Source organism: Emydura macquarii, unplaced genomic scaffold (genome assembly GCF_026122565.2).
Source record: "Emydura macquarii macquarii isolate MOO-44397 ecotype Brisbane River unplaced genomic scaffold, CSIRO-AGI_Emac_v2 contig_2205, whole genome shotgun sequence".
In the NCBI taxonomy this organism is placed as follows: domain Eukaryota; kingdom Metazoa; phylum Chordata; order Testudines; family Chelidae; genus Emydura; species Emydura macquarii.
This window is the reverse complement of record NW_027132342.1, coordinates 17,466,363-17,481,507: the sequence shown is the minus strand read 5'-3', so window position 1 is coordinate 17,481,507 and position 15,145 is coordinate 17,466,363. Positions and strand designations below refer to the sequence as shown.

Genomic DNA, 15,145 nt, shown 5'->3' with positions numbered 1-15,145 from the left:
TGGGAGCAATTAGGCCAATGCCAAAAGCTTATGAAAATCCCACCCTTATGGTCCACGGCCAGTGAGTAAAATAATCAAAACTCCACGGCATATAATGCCAAAATAGCTTCTGGCTTGATCAGAAATAGAACTTTGTGCTAGAATCTCATTAAGGACTTTTGGATAAACCAAACTTGAAGGCCAAGCCATTTTTGAGACATGACATGACAAAGTAGTATCAGAAGAATTTGCAAAAAGCAAAGAACACCGTTTATTTTTCATAGTCCCGTCTCTCAGAAATGGTTAGTTCAGTTTACCTCTAAGTTTATCAGAAATATTCTTTACTGGCCACAAATCACACCTGCAAATATTGAAGCACAAAGGCCTTTTGACTGAAGGAATTTAGAGGGGTCCCAAAATTGGGTGTAAAGTTATGCTGCCCGCTGCCTATGATATATACACTCAAACATACCGTGTGGTTATATACACTGACTCTGTATAATTAGACTATATGGGACATCTTGATTTTATGAACTCTGATTTTAGAGGATTCTATTTTATCCAAAATACCTGTGTGTTCCCCAGGCTGAGAGTAGTTTATATATACACACACCCATTCCTGATTTGACAAACCGCTCATTGTAGCATAAGTTTGGGTGTTTGCAGACCTTTGTAAAATTGGGGCCTTCATATAAGATTTCATCTATAGAAAGCAGTGCCAACAACCTAGACTCATGGCAGTAAGCCTCTCTTTCACATCATCCTTGTGTGTATTTGTATAAATATATTTATACATCTGCCTTTTTTATCCATCTGTTAAGAAAATGGTTCAAATCTGCTCCTGTAAATAAAAAAAAGTGAAGATTAAAGGGCTTTAATGTTCACCTTTAATGTTCACCATTGGTCTGCTTTGCTTTTAACAGGATGAGCAATTCCAATTCATAATTTAGTCTGCACTTGTCCCCATCTATGCAGGCTTTACCTTCGGAGGAAAATTATTAAATACTTCTCTGAGGATTTCCCACTTTCAGGCTCACATGGTTTCCAGCAAGCTCCATTAGGGAGTCATTTTCAAAGCTTATTAGTTGAGACACTTGCCTCCAGACACATGTGCTAGTTGTTTGACATGCATGCCTCAGCAGGTTCGGGATATACACCGAATATATGCATAATAATTTGCTCCCTTTCATCCTCATGGCACTGGGAAGAGCTCTGCTTAGACTCAAGTCATCTTCTGTTCTCTTTAGTCCAAGGGTAGACAGTCCTCAATATACTTTGGAACACAGGAAGATGGTTAGGGATCCCCCTTCTTCCTCCCTTTTATTTGGTGGGATAACAGAACAGATGTAACCAATTGACAAGTGTTTCCTCCTACTGACGACCAGATTCATGATGCGCATGCCATGGATATTACATCATTACAACGGAGACTTGAACTGGGACCTTTCCTGGATCCATAGGCAGTCAATCAGGTGATGGAAATCTTATAGCCACCCACTAATCTAGAGAAGCAGAGATACAAAGATGGATGTTGCCTGATTTCCTCTTAATGGTCAGTAGTAAACCCTCTTTATTTGATTTATCAATCAATGATAAGCTTCATGTCTTGTCTCTGACCCATAAATTTCAATTAATTCCTGGTTGGTGGCAAGAGAAGGTGAAGAAAATTCACTTGTTTTCGTTGGCTCAGGAAGGTGTCCTAGAGACAGCCAGCCAGTGCTTAATTTGTAATGAAAGAGGTACTGGGGCGCAAGCAATTTTTTTTTTTTTTTTTTTTAAACTTTCATAACTGACACAGCAAGCCCAGAGGAGCCAGGGCTATGAGCTGCCAAGCCCAGAGGTGTCGGGGCTCAGCCCTAGCAAGTCCTGACACAAATTAAGCACTGCAGCCATACATGGCTCAGGGGATCAGTCTGTGTCAGGGCAGTAGAATGATGTAGGCTCGCCTTTGTGACCTACCCACAAGGAGTCTCTCACTTGCCTGAAAAGAATAGTCACGCCAGCTTCAAATCAGAACTGCCAATTTGTTGCCCATCAATTGTCCATGTAGCCTGGTATCCATCTTCTAGTACTGAACTATACTTGAAACTTCATAGGAAAGAAGCTTCCCCTATCATGCACCTTGTCAGTTTTGCATTCTTATATACCACCGAAGGAATTTTCTTCCTGGTCATAGTTGGTGATCAGCTTATGCCCTCAACAACAAAGATCAATAGCTTTTGTTATTATTCTGACCATGATAGCTCCTGGCACACTCCTATCCATTACATCCCTAATGTTTTTTTGAATTTTGTTAAGCAGGAAGTTCAATTATCTCAACAAAGGAGATGGAATGCACAGCGATGGGCAACATGATGTTTGTGACGTGATACTGCAACACAAAGCAAATGCTCTGCTCCATTAGGACAAAAGCCGGTGGAATGCTAACTCTGTGTTACTGTGAACAAGCAAAACAGCACTCAGGCCTTTGCTCTCTCTTTCCTAAGTGCTTAGATTTACTTCAATAATTCCTTGCAGCAACGAGTTCGATAAGTGAAATTAGAAGAAAAGCATTTCTTTTGTCATGTTCTCTTAGCCTCCTCGTCCCCTCACTTAATATTGTAACAGGAAGTCTTTGAAGGTCAGGCACTTCTTGACAAACAGTGACCTAATTTACATTTTGATAGCACGTTTCCAACTGATGGATTCCAAAGCATGCTTCAAACTATTCATAATGCAGGAATCATTACACCTGCTCTGTGTATGGTATGGAAATGTCATAGCACAGAAATGCTACACAATATCTTTAGGACAGGAAGTGAAGATGAATGTTGAAACTAACAGACCAAAAGGGGAATTTTAGTGGGGCATAATGTAATTATCCATGTTGGGTTTGGCCAGTCAATATTCCTATTCTTAGAAAACGTGCCCTGGGATCTTTAATAACTACAAGTGGTTAGTACCTCAGTTTTAAATTTCATCCAGAAGATGCCACCTCCTGCCACCAAGTCCTTGCTGGGGAATTGGGACCAATGAAGAACCAAAAGAATTCCACTTACCAAGCCACCATCACAGCTTCTTGAAGTTTTTCCCTTGGAGCTCTCCCATTAGGTTCATAACTAGAGTAGAACCTCAGAGTTACGAACACGACGGGAATGGAGGTTATTCATAACTCTGAAATGTTTGTAATGCTGAAAAAAACGTTAGGGTCGTTCTTTCAAAAGTTTACAACTGAACATTTAACAGTGTGCCATACTGTATTTGCTTTTTTTTTTTTTGGGGGGGGGGGGGGGAGGGAGGAGGAGGACAGGTCTCTCTGCTGTTGCCTAATTGTGTATTTCCGGTTCCAAACAAGGTGTGTGCTTGACTAGTCAGTTCGTAACTCTGGTGTTTGTAATTCTGAGGTTCTACTGTACTTACTGCCTTGAGTTGGGTTGAGATCTCATATGTCTGGAAACAGAGCTATATCCTCTACTGCTGCAAACTGGCAAATGCCAGTCAATGGAGCTACATTAGTTTACACCAGCTGCGGATCCTATACATAAGGTAGTAAGATATTTAAAAAAAAATGGATGGCAAAAATCCTAAACATCTTCAAGACTCTGTGCTCTTTTTATTATAGATCTTAGAGTATGAAACCCTTCCAGTAATCAGAAACCAGGATTGTTTGTTGGATTTTTGATCATTTCTGGAACATTGTGCATCATTCTTTTTCTCTCTCTATTTAATTAAACTTCCCTGCCTTAAAACCACACAAAAGCATACATCTCTGAAGAAACCTCTGCAGTCATGTCGGCACCAAAGAATGTCTTGGAATTTAGCCAAATGTTTTTTGACTTTTGCTACTAATTCAATTGCTGGACCGTTACCTTCAAATGTTCCCTTTCCTTTTGTGGCTGTGACATGCACAGTTTCAGAAAGGCCAAAAAACTATAAAAAGCAATTAATAGGAAAACATTGATACTCCCAAATTGGTGTTCAGAACACCTGACTCAGCAAGGTGTCGCAACAGAACTACAAACAGCAAAGTTGTTGTTAAACAGCATGTCACAAAGTTGAAAACCTAAGGGAAAGCAAAATAATACCCCATGTTTCTCCAGCACCTTTCATCCAAAGTGCTTCAGCCTGGGCTGCCAACCCACCTATTTTGCAGTAAGAATGCAGGCTAATCAAGCCGAGGCACTGTTAGTCCTCCAATTTTATCCCAGAATTTCTCCTGGGATGTACTTTCTTGTCTAACTCTTTCCTTTTTCTGCATTGTGTTTTAATCCTGTATTTGCCTGCTCCATTTCTGCTGCTTTTAAGCAGAGATGCCATCCAAGAAATTCCTCTTCTGTGCTGCCAGTTAGTCAGAAGCTCACACCAGCCTTCTGGTAAAGCTGGTATAGTATCAGTAAGACCCATAAGAGCACTTCCACACAGGAGCCTGGGAAGGACAGACAAGTTCTTCCACAAAGCACAGCAAATGAATTCATAGTGTGGCCCACTGTAACATTCTGGGGATCACCCAGACTAGTGAGGGTTCGGTCAACTCCTGCTCTGTAATCTTGGGGTGCTATGGCTCTGATCCCTGACACCAGCAGCCTGCCCACAAGCACAAGGTCTCACCCTGGCTTCCACCTGGCTAGTTACTCCTTGCAGGGTAACACCAACTGCTCTTCCAGTCTCAAGTCTCCTCAAATCCATCCTCCCCAAGTTCTTAAGAACCAGACACTTGGATCATTCCCCTCTGGTTTGTCACCCTTGAAGGTGTGAAACCAGCCCCCCATTATCAGTTCATTTTGGTACCTACATTCCACACAGTTTGCACACCAGCGACCTGCTTGGGGGATAAAAATAAACAAAAGGTTTGCTTAATAGAGAAACCATAGATTTAAGGTGAGGAAATCCCCAGTTGTCTCAATGTCTTTCTATTAACTTTAATGGCCCGTTGTGTTTTCCTGGGTTGTACAATGGTTCCTCACTTGAGTCTGGTTTTGTGTATACACCCAGCTTGGGAGGTGCCTCTCCCTGTCTGATCGCTCACTGTCCTGCTGCGAGATGGAGTTTATGAGCACAGTTCTCTATATACACAAATACAAATTCATAACCATAGTCTGCATCCATATCTCATGATGATTAAAGTTTAGAATTACACACTTTCATAAACATCCTTCCTTGATAAATGTTATAGTACAACATTGTATACAATTAGTTGATTGAACTGCCTATTCTTTGGGGTTCAAACCCCCTGTTCTCTCCTTGGGATGTCTGGACCCTGATTGTCACACGCTGTTTCATGCACCACTATGGGGATATCCTGCTAGAAATCTGTCCCAGCACATGGGCTGATACAGCACCATTGTGAACGCAGCCACACAGATTGATATGGGTGGGACATTGCAATGGAGACGCTCTGCCCGTTCTAACTCTGCAGTGAGGACATGCCCTAAGTTCGAAACAGTTCCAAGAACCATGCCAGGGCATTGAGTCACTGCTGACTCAGATGGAAGAAGGCCACCTACTGAATCATCAGTATTACTTCCTGCAACATCTTGGTTTCCCCTGAAGTTCTTCCATCCAAGCCCTGTACTGATCATGACTGACATTGCTCAGATGATGCAATCACAATCTGCCTGCAGGCAGGTTCTCTCACTCGCCCAGTCACGTACACCTGAGTGTCAATAGTCCGATTGTTTCCCATGGTTAAAATGACATCTGCAGACATGTTAGCCATTTAGCCCTTGCAGGTTTGACTGGTTTGAATTCACCTTTGAAGAATAAATAAGAATGTGAAGAGAGGCTGAAATCAAAGCTGCCAGAATCAAAAAGGTGCTGAAATGAAAATGGTAGAAATCTCCACCTATGTCTTGAGAGAGTTGGTCAGGAGACAATAGAGCCCCTGCAATTAAAGCATTAAACTACTTGTGTGCACCCCTCCATCCCTAACAAGCCATAAACTCTCCTCACTTTTGTGATAACTTCACAATTCATAGCCCAGAGGGAGACTGCATATGAAATTATAGTTTGAACATGGACAATACCCTTCCCACAAACCAGACTGCTTCATGGGAAAGACCCCATACGTCATCTAGCCCTTTCCTTCTCCTGCACACACCCCAGTGGCTGTTGAATTGTTCCCTACAATTTGTTCTCCAGTCTCAGCCCACAGTGTAATAAACTGCTAATCTCTTCCTTGTATTAAGGCTCAATTTCCCTTTACTCAGCCCCATTCCATCACCCCAAGTTTTATCCACTCATCCAACCCCGAACAATTCCTCTCTCTCCTTGCTATCTCTCCCCTTCAGATACTTGTTGGCAATCATCATATCTGCCCCAGAGGAACGGTTTGACTGAGTCCTACATATTTAGTTCTTTTAATCTTTCTTCAAATCAATTCTTTTACCCATTAGTACATTTTGTTGCTCTTTGAGTTTCCAGCATCTATCAATTTCACAGAACGCTTCCAGTCTATTAAAGCAGAGAGCTCAGGAGACCTGGTGAGGATCTGAGGGTCTATGCAGAGAGTGATAATACCTCAGATAAGATACCCACCCACACCTCTGGCCGCACACAGAAGAGGAAGCATACAAACGAGCAGACAGGAGTACCCATTTAGAACATGACAGCTGCTGTTTATCCTGTCAGCAGCTTATTCTTCTGGAACTGGAAGTCTTAAAGGTGTGCCGCGGATCAATTGACCTTCCATTTCATGTAATCTTCCTGTGGACCTGGCTGACAGTGTTAGATAGAATCATAAAATCACAGAAATGTAGGGCTGGGAGGGACCTCGAGGAGTCATAGGAAGAGCAAAGATAGAAGTACGTTCCCTTGGCAAACAATAGGAACACAGAAATTGCCACAGTGGAACGGACCCTTGGTCCGTCTAGTCCAGTATCCAGTCCGTAACAGTGGCCAGCATCAGATGCTCCAGAGAAAGGTGTAAAAACACCACAGTAGGCAGATGTGGGATAATCTGCTCCCCCAATAAAAGGTCTCATCCTGCTCTCTAGGAGTTCGAGATTGGCCTGTGCCCTGAAGCATGGGCGTTTAACATCCCATTCTGACATTTTAATCATGAATTATAACTCTGGATATTCTTGGTATCCCCATAAGAGTCAAGTTCAAATGAATCTTGCTAATTACTTGGCCTGGGTGACTTCCTTTGCCTGTGGGTTCCACAGTCTAATTATGTGTTATGTGAAAAGTATTTCCCGGAATTCGCCACCCTTTAATTGAACAGAATGTCCAAAAATCACAGGGTTTCATTGTAAACATTACAGACTAGCTGGGTGGCCCATGTGAGGTGCCAGGTGCATGCTCACCGTCACGGGGTCCTGATTCAGAAGTAATGCCACTCACCTGCAGATCAGGGAAGGCATTACTTTCCCACAGCCAGCCATTTGAATCCAACCCTGAGCTTCAAGAGGCAAATGAAAAAGCACAAACAAAGGGAAATAGGGGCAGGGATGAAATACCCCAGCTGGTCATGTAGCCGTAAGTGAGGATTACTTGCTTCTAAAGGGTGTCAACACGACATAGGAAGAGAATAGTTGCCAACAAGGGGGACCACAGGCACAAACTCCATTGTCAAAGCGTACTACTGAGCAGGCTGCCAAATAGCCCCTGAGTTCCTTTCCTTGGGCACAAGAACTGTGACATGAAAGATCTCTCTGTATATTTTAAAACCATTTTTAAAACAAAAGGCACTTCTCTAGTGCTCTAAGGACCTCACCACTATTTACAGGCACATACAGAGTCAGAGAATACTCCTGATCAGTTAAGCCAATCCAGCCTAATCAAGTCACATATAATCAAACCCACCACTACCCCCATTCCCTTTTATGTTCCAACTTTCCCCAACCACCTGGAGGGAAAGAGGAGCCTTGCAACGTGCCGTGAATATCAACAAATAGATAGGGAAGTAAATGCCAATCCCAAGGAGAACATCTTCCTGGCAGCTCCCTCCCATATGTACCAAGGGAGAGCCTCTGCTGATCAGTTGCTGCAATATGGCATAGGAAGAAAGGCCTCGGAGGTCTCAAGGCATTTAGGTCAAAAATCAACCACTTAAGTTCTACTCATAAGCCAACAGAAAGCCATTCCAGATCATGAGTTCCCAGAAAATTACTTTGCTCACCAAGTGAGGCAGCTGTAATTTGCATCACTTTCCACTTCCAGTTGCATGCACTGTCGTGTGTAACGCCCAAAGTGCTAAAGGCACCGAGGATGGTAGCAGGAACTGCATCTGCAATAAAAGGCTGAAAGAAAAATCTTTCTGGCCAGGCATAGCTGAAGAAAAGTCATCCTGCCCACACCAGCTAACTGGTCATCTAAACGCAGCTGTTGGTTTGACCAGAAGCCTAAGTGATTCATTCTGGTAATGCACGGCAGGTGCAATCCCTCAAGCAATGGGGCCAATATGATTCTCTGCCATAGCTTCCAGTTCAACATCAGCTCCATCTTATCTAGACTGAGCCTTAGCTAGCTTGATTTCATTCATACCCCAGTCTCCAGTAGGTACTAGGTAAAGACTAGATTCCCCAACCTCTGCTGGATAAGAAAAGATGGAAACAAAGCCAGGTACACACACAATCTACACACACACAATAAATACACACACGTGCCACACATAAGTAATGTGATCATCCCAAAATCATGACAATAAAACCTTTAAGTCACATCCACAATACCATGCATTCCCTATATATGAAACAATAATTAACAGCTAAAAACTCTTAAATTCAACAGCAGCTGGCAGATATTCATTTTATGGACTTGGCTTGCTGTTAAAAGTTGTCCATTAGAGGTCACTAGAACCCAATCACAACATGAAGGGAGCCTTGCAGAAAGGACATCAGGTCCTTTTGTGGCCGACAGGATCCTAGGAATAAAATCTCCACTCAGAAAACTTTTCCCTGAACAAACAAACAAAGAAATAGAGGCAGTTCTTCACCTCGACCCCAGCTACAAATATGAGAGAAGAATCTTTAAAAGGAGAGGAAGACTGTACAGAGAAAAATAATGGACCATCCTTTTGTTGGTGTGTTTTGAAGGAACAGTGTAATATGAGTGCATTTGTACTAGGAGAAAATATATATATTATTTCTTCATGTGATGATCCGAGCAGATTCATTGGGCATTCCACACACAGAGTCCAGAAAAGGGATAAGCTCTCAGTTAGACAAGCAGTGTCTTAGGCAGGCAAGCAATGCCCAGTTATAAAAACTCCCAGCCTGACATGATATAAATCTCAGAAACTGCAGGAGTACGACTGACTGCCAGCTACTGTTTAGAAATCAACACTTCCCTCTGCACCTGCTGCTAAAGCAGCAGTTGGGCTGAGGCAACCCCAGGCCCATCTAAACCCTCTCTCCACTCCCCTCTACCACAACAGGCAGCATTAGGAGCACTCCCTATTTGTCTCAATAACCTGGAAAGACAACAACTGTGCCGTGGCACTACAATGCAGTGTCGCAACATTCATTTCTTCTTGCTGAGGCACTCCATCAGCGCACATCAGAGAGCCAAGACCCAACTTATTTAAAAAAAATGCCATTCCCCATTTGCCTACATCCTGGCTAATGGTCCCCCTCCACACCCTGCAGTTACACTGGAACTCCGCTCAGGTGGACATTTCATTGGCCCACTACATCCCTTTCAGCACTTGGAGAGTCATGGATACCCCCAAATGCTATGTCAGAACTATAATTGTGCATTGCTGCAACAGCACGGTATGAAGACATAACATGTCAAGATGTAATCCCGTAATGAGATTATTATGCATCTTCAGGATGGCTACAAATTAGGCTGCAATTCTTACATATGGCCCATTTAGGACCATCTTAGGTCTGACTGGCTGGTGATCCCCCGATACTGTCTTTTGTCTTAAATACCCAACTGGTTCATTTGACATAATGGTCACCCAGCTTCTATTTGCTGCATCAACATCCCTGAATAGTCTCTATGAATCTTTGTGGATGCAGTGTACTGAGGCAGCTTGGAGGTTGGGGGCAGGAAAAGGATACTTGAGTGCTTACTGGATCTTCCTCTAGATGAAAGAGGATAACAAACTGGAATTTCATAGCCCACAGCTGCATGACCTTCCATTTAACTACTCACAATAAACATTTACACAGGGAAATTGTGTTTTAACAGATGACATTTTCTTGCAGTGAATTTTGCGCCAGCTAACAGGCCAGACTGACAGCTGCCCATGGTGTCTCCAGGCCTGTATTTATTCCCAGCACAGGAAACAGTGCCAGTTTCCTATGCACACTGCCATCCCCTCCACTCATACACCTCAGCTCTTGTCTGCAGGTGAGAGAGAACTTTACATGCCATGGCCCTTTGCTCTTTGACTTCTCTGATGTCCTACCCACATTACCATGTGAGGGCAATTCTTGTGACCCATTCCCCCAAATTCTGGCCTGATACCAACATTATTTTACATAACCTTCAAGGGGTGGCTTGGTAGCAGGCTGTCTTTTCATCTTTATTGACTTCGGCTAGAATTAAACCACTATCCCAGAAATGAAAGGTTCCTTATTGCATAACCACGCCACCCAGTCTCCCTCCCCTGGTGTTTAATGTCAGCAACCCTTTCTCACCACGTTGTATTAACCCACCTCACTTTCCTTGCTATTGTGCAGGCTGTCTAGGTTTACTTCCTATTCTCTTTCTCCCCACAGCCTGGCTGCAAAAGAAGCAATGCGCTCAGCCACTCCCCAACCTTGCAATGATGCTTTGCAGCAATTACCCCAGCCTTCCTCTAGCCAACTCAGGAATCATGAGGAGGATCTCCCAAGAGAAGCTCTCCTCAGGTGGAATGATGGTGGCTTCAGCACGGCAATGCTTCTGGGGGGACAGAAGAGACAGGACTCGGGTGTCATGAGCTTGAAGGGCATTTCTTTACTGAGGCTTCTGGCCATAGACACCACCTTTATTTCTCTCTGGTTTTCTGGCTCCCAGACTAACCAAAACAGCTTGTGCTTCCCAGGGTCACAACACTAAACCCTAAATCCTGGCCTGGATTAAGACATCCTGGAAAAGACTGATGACCACCCTATAAGCAAGAAAGGAGTTAAAGTGAGAAATGCAGGGAGGGGGATTCTCAGTGGCAGGACCAATCCAGCTTTCCTGGCCCCATCAGGAGAAGAAAAGAAAAATCTTTGCAGTAGTTTGCAAACCTGCTATAGTGAGGAGGAATAAGAGACTACACAAGGGGAGGAATTTCTCAGAGGGGTGTGAGGGGCTGTAACTGGGAGTGATGGGATGAAATTAAGCAAACAAAATGTAGGCTAGAGATCAGGCACACTTGGTAACTCTGTGGAATTGTCTCCCAGGGAAATTAGGAAAGGAAACCCACATTGCTTGGGCCCTACAGGCTGGATAAGGCACCTGAGAATATATTTCAGTGAACCGTACTACACTGGCTAAAGTGGGGGAATGACCTATCAAGTCTGTTCTGTCTTTAACCGCTCTGATTATATTTAAGATCTAAAAGGGGAAAACCAAATAGTGACTGGATTGAGCGGGTGATGAGGCTGCTCTGTTGTTGCAACATTCGCTGGCTTTTAGCCTTAAAGATCATCATCCCCATGGACTTCCTCTCTCTAATTAGACCACGGCAGCAGCTCCTCCAGAGGCATCTGAGAAAGCATTCAGGCATCAAGTGTAACCCCGCTCCTATCTCCCCCCCCCCCCCCCCACTCCTACCTTAAAACTAACAAGCAATTCTGCCTGCTCGCCAGTCAGCACAGCTGCAGCATCTGCCAGTTCCTCTGATCTCCCCCTGGATCTATTCTGAAGTCACTGGTGAACAAACCAGTGTTCTGTGGTTACTGATGGAAGGGGGCCCCTTGCAAGGGTCAGCGGTTTGACTGCAGGTGGTTTTGAGAGGTCTTCCATGAGAGGAGAGCGGAGGGAACTATGCAAGGATGGCAGTACCTCGGCAAGCCCAGTCGTTTAGCCCCTGCCACCTCACCCCTAATGGGAGTGAAATGTCTGCTCACATTAAAGTGGCTTCTCTTTCGATGAGCTGCATGCAGGCAAGGAGTAAGCTCAGGAAATCATATGAAATGTGACAGGGAAGGAAAGAAAGAGAGAGAGAGAGAGACGACTCTTTCAAAACACTTGTGGCTATTTTTAACCAAAGAAGGGTATAAAATAAATAAGTGATGAGATCTCCTGTGGAAAATTTGCACAAAAATTAAATAAAAGGAAGAAGAGATTGAGTGCTAGATTCTAACCTCAGCTACACATATGTAAATCCAAAGAAACGCCACTGGCCCTGAGCAGCTGAGATCAGAACCTCGCCCAAGGTGATCAGATTCTATAGCAGATGCAAAATATGATTATGCTGCGAGTTCAGTGAAATCTTGTTATTGCTGGTGGACGTAGCAGCCATTCTTCATTCAGGATAAATGCAAGAAGCACTTACACTCCTTTGGGGTAAGACAGCTGAAACAAGAGGAAACACTGCCCAAAATGCCAGCCCCATGCAAGGCTGGTCAGGAGCTGAACTACATAGGCAGGGGGGTTTTACTGGGGGCTGGAAGCAAATGCAGAGGGCTGGATATTGTTTTGGTGGAGCAGTGTGCGCACATTTGTGCGTGTAACATGCATAGGGTAGGGTGCAGATGCAGCCCAAAACACCACAGAAGCAGACAGAGAAGGCAGCAGAAAGCCAAGGACAGCAAGAGAAGCACCTGCAGCATGACCCTGAGAGGAAATTAAGAGAGCTTTTTGGCTGGAAAAAGAGACTTGAAATAATAAGCAAGGAAACTCTTTTGTTGCCTGATTCATACTGTGTTCAGGGAAACAAGACTTTGTGTGCATTTCTTTTTAAATAAATAGGATTGCATCAAAGAAATATCTGACTCCACTGTCAATTTCTCCTCCTAATGGAAACAACTTGCAAGACCCTGAATATAGGCTAACTGCTTGAGTCTAAAAGGATCATTGCATTATTGTCACTGGTGGTATGTCTACAGACAAAACCCGGGGCTGTCCTGGCTCAGCTGACTCAGACTCATGGGGCTCAGGTTCTGGGACTGAAGAATTGCTGTGTAGACATTCAGTTTTGGCTTCAGCTGGAGTCTTTCCCCTATGCCCTGGGTCATCAGTTCCAACCCCTTGGTCGGTAGTGGTTGGAAGTTTTGAATGCTGTTCAGCAATCTGTGTAACAGCAGCTGACGGGGGAGGGAGGATCATTCAGGCCAGTTCCCGGTGGGACAGGTGCCCATATCACAAAAACCACCCCTGGAACTGGCTCTGATTGGTTCCTGTAAGCTGCCTGAGCAGACAGACCAAGATCCAAGGGACCATCGAAACTGACCTCCCGTCTTGCCCCAACAGGCGACCTCTGGGAAGCCTTCACTCCCACTGCCCACGCTGTACCCGTTTGTGAATAATAGAGGACTTCAGTCTCCAAGGGCAGCTATCAAACTGGCACCTTTCATCAACACTACATGCACTTAGAAAATAAAGTAGCTGGGTGCGTGCTACACATTTCAGTCCTAGGGGTGATTTGCAGTGCACGTTAGTGGACTTGAGAGAAAGCAGCACTGGGGAATTATGACCGGCCACCCTCCCGCCCCCAGCACACACATACACACGCTTACCTTTAGCTCCCTCCTCCTGTAACAGTCTTATCACCATAGCAACCATAACCTTAGATCATGCATCTAAAAAAATTGATAAATAAAGATATATGCCATGACTGAATATAGCCTCAGTGGAAGAATCTAATTGTCATTAGAGACATACTGGAGGTTTTGCATAATGATACATACATTAATACCCCACATGCCAATGTTTGGTTAAAATTCATTAATTCAGTGCTAAATAAAAAGTGCTGCTGGCTGGGGGCTTATTTCCCTTCCATTTAAAAAAAAATATTTTAAGTCCCATTAGTGCAGCTTTTCTTTAATCCTGTAATTAACGGGGAGCTGAGGATGCCAAGATTAAGTGAGGTCCCCAACGAAATCACCTCCTGAAAGAGCAACCCACAGCTAGCTTTGTTACATGGAAGGGTGGGTGAAGTAAAGCAGCTACAGCATAAAGTTGGCTTGAAGACCTGAGTTTCCTCTGTATCTCTTAAAGTTGATGTGTACTCTGCAGTCCCCTCCCCTAACACCTTCCACATCAAGAAACCATAACGGAGGAGGAAGAGCTAAACTTTGGAGCCTCTGTTACTATCACCGCTGGGTGTATCTGGAAATGAGCAGCAGGAGCCATTGTGGAGCCTCTGTTTGTGTTGAAGCAATCCCCCTGCATGCTGCCAGGAGGCACCACAGGGCTAGAAGTGTCTGACCACAAGGACAGGTGCCCTGGCTTAGTTGCTAGAAAGTGTTCACAGCACAGCCTGAGGCTTTTTTCAGTAGGGAATGTCTTATCTAGGAACTGCCCTCAGAGTAATGCTGATCAACAACAGCCCTGTTCCAAGAACTATATTAACCTACACAAGATCAGCAACAGCAAGGCTTTACTTACTTACCTACCAGCCACTCTCCCCTGATACACCCTTCCCCTGCTACTCAACTCTCCTGCCTTTTCCACCCTAAAACTCCCTCTCCTGTCCAATCAGCAGGGACTACGCATTCCCTCTGAACCCGACCTCTGATTCCTCTCTCCCTTTCTAAGAGTTTCCACCTGGGTCTCATCTGGGTGGCTGGAAAACCTCAGCATTGGCCAGTCAGCTACCCTTAGCAGGCTTTCACCCTGTGCCCCTCCTGGGTAGGGCCTCTCCTATCCTCAGTTAGTGGGAAGCTCTGAGACTCATTAATGAGCATTAGCAATTGGAGGTGTCTGAGTGTTTATACAGCTCAGAACCAATTCCCAAATCCTGGCCCAGCTTGCACCGGGCTTGGATTAAAACTGGCAGTGGATTCTTTCGTAAAGGGACCAGTCAATGCAACAAAACTAAATCAACTCTGAGGGCTGCAGGCTGAGCACTTGCTGTTTTATTAACTGCATCACAACTGAGTAGGGCGGGGCCTGGGGGAGGGGAAACAGCCCCACTTAAAAGTTTTCTAAAACAGAAAGGAAAGAAACATAGCTCTATCCCATAATACTCTGGTTAACCCTATCGTGACCGTGACCTTACCATACATGCTTTGCTATAGGTTATTTAGGGACTGTCCGTTCTTTGGTTGTGCCTACGTCCTGGTCAGGGCGTACAAGCAAAGGCTCCTTAGGAAGATTT

The 15,145-nt window shown here is 44.4% G+C and overlaps 1 long non-coding RNA gene across 1 annotated transcript; it reads right to left on the bottom strand.

The window, feature by feature from the left end:
* Nucleotides 1–250: 250 nt before the first annotated feature.
* Nucleotides 251–14,453, bottom strand: LOC137160471 (uncharacterized). Its single transcript, XR_010921889.1, has 3 exons — nucleotides 14,438–14,453; nucleotides 13,563–13,625; nucleotides 251–1,481 (listed from the first exon to the last, which is right to left on the bottom strand). It is a non-coding gene; the product is annotated as an uncharacterized lncRNA (long non-coding RNA).
* Between the last annotated feature and the right edge of the window lie 692 nt (nucleotides 14,454–15,145).